This window comes from Octopus bimaculoides, chromosome 8 (assembly GCF_001194135.2).
Source record: "Octopus bimaculoides isolate UCB-OBI-ISO-001 chromosome 8, ASM119413v2, whole genome shotgun sequence".
Lineage (NCBI taxonomy): Eukaryota > Metazoa > Mollusca > Cephalopoda > Octopoda > Octopodidae > Octopus > Octopus bimaculoides.
This window is the reverse complement of record NC_068988.1, coordinates 72,453,422-72,455,224: the sequence shown is the minus strand read 5'-3', so window position 1 is coordinate 72,455,224 and position 1,803 is coordinate 72,453,422. Positions and strand designations below refer to the sequence as shown.

The following is a 1,803-nucleotide window of genomic DNA, read 5'->3' as shown; positions in this document are numbered from 1 at the left end:
GTATATATATGTATATGTCATAATAATATAGATTTAATCAAAAGATTAAATGTGGTACTTAAAATGTTTGAGGCACCAGAATTTGGTAGGGTAAAAACCGAAACCAAAATCAAGAGATTTGGTGAATAAAATTTGAAGAAAAGCAACAAAAATTCAATAGATTATAGCAGTACGTACGTTTCGTACAAATTTCATTTATTCATGTAGTGAGAACACTACATAAAATGTACAATGAAAGTGTACTCCTCAGCTGCATAATGGAATTTCATTTTAGAAAGTAATTTTGTAGATGTGTGCAAAAAACAAGAGTAGGAGATGAAGAAAATACCATCTTGACTGGGCTGCCATTCAACAGTCTAGACACAGCTGGTCGATGACGTAGCATTGGCACAATTCTTGAAGGTTTATACGATAGCACCAAACCGAACCACTTTTCAGGCAAGTTGCTGGCGGAACTATTGTTTGCTCGAAAAATAAAGTCAATTTTCGACAAGCTGCTACCAGTAAGAAAAATAAATAGGGAAAACACTAAAAATTCGCCAAAAAGCATTTTAATATCGGTGACAAGGTGTTTTTCAAAATATATAAAAATGGAATACAAGGTTGGGAAGAATAGGCAAAATAGCATATATGATAAGAGGCAAAAAATGGGAACACAAAAGACATTTAAACCAGATAAATGATAGATATACAGAAAAAAGAAAAGCGATACCCATGGAAGTGTTATACGCACTTTCGATGTTCCAACGCCACAAGAAATCGAACATAGGAGAAGCAGCACAAGAAAGAGGAAACAAACAGAACGAGTGGAAATAATGCCTAAACGGAAGAAATATTAAACTTCTTAAGGAGGAAAATCTCAAAAGGGAGATGCGATGAAAGAAAGATAAATAGAAAAAAATAGTAATATGAGCTTCCAATGGAAGTCAATCCCAAAGGGGTAGATATTGTGGCGAGAGCCATTGTTATGAATATTTTTTATCATATTAATACGCCTACTATGATAGGAATTGTTTCTGCTTTTAGACTCCACATTCGAGTTACCTCTATTTCCAGGTCTTTGTATTTTGAAAGTTTCTCCGTTTCTGTTCGAGAAACGTTGTCCTCTTTTGGTATTGATACATCGATTAGAAAGCATTCTTTACTTCGTGATCTCTGACAACTATATCCGGCCTTAATTTCTCTATCTGTGTGTATTGGCATATTCCAGAGTATGGTTGCCTCCTCATTTTCTATGACCTTCCTGGCGTGCGCCTATGCCATTTTTTCTGTTGTTATTCCGTAGTGTTAACAGAGCTTCCAGTGTATATAGGTTGACAGAGCTTCCAGTGTATATAGGTTGACAGAGCTTCCAGTGTATATAGTCTGTCGTGTTTGTGAACATATTCTTTCTTCGCCAGGACTGGGCAGCCAGAAACAATATGATATATTGTTCCTTCTCCATCTCCACATATTCTGCAGTTACTTGTATTTCTTTCATTACACGTTTTTTGTAATTTCCGGTGAGAAGGCTTTGATCTTGTGTTGCAATGAAAAATTCTTCAGTCTCTGCTTTGAGTCCTGAGCTTCTTAGCCATTGTTGGGATTTTGCTTTGTCTATTTTTTTCTGTTTAGTTTAACCTAGTATTTGCCATGAAGGGGTTTCACTTGCCATCGTTTTATCATATGTTGCTGTTCCAGTTTTAGTTATTATTATTATTATTATTATTATTATTATTATTATTTTTATTATTATTATTATTATTATTATTATTATTATTATTATTATTATTATTATTATTATTATTATTATTATTATTATTC

At 33.4% G+C, this 1,803-nt stretch overlaps 1 protein-coding gene across 2 annotated transcripts in view; it reads left to right on the top strand.

Annotated features, from left to right (window-relative positions):
- Nucleotides 1-1,803, top strand: part of LOC106872647 (integrin beta-3) — an 82,904-nt gene that overhangs the window by 48,537 nt on the left and 32,564 nt on the right. The gene's annotated exons all lie outside the window — the stretch shown is intronic.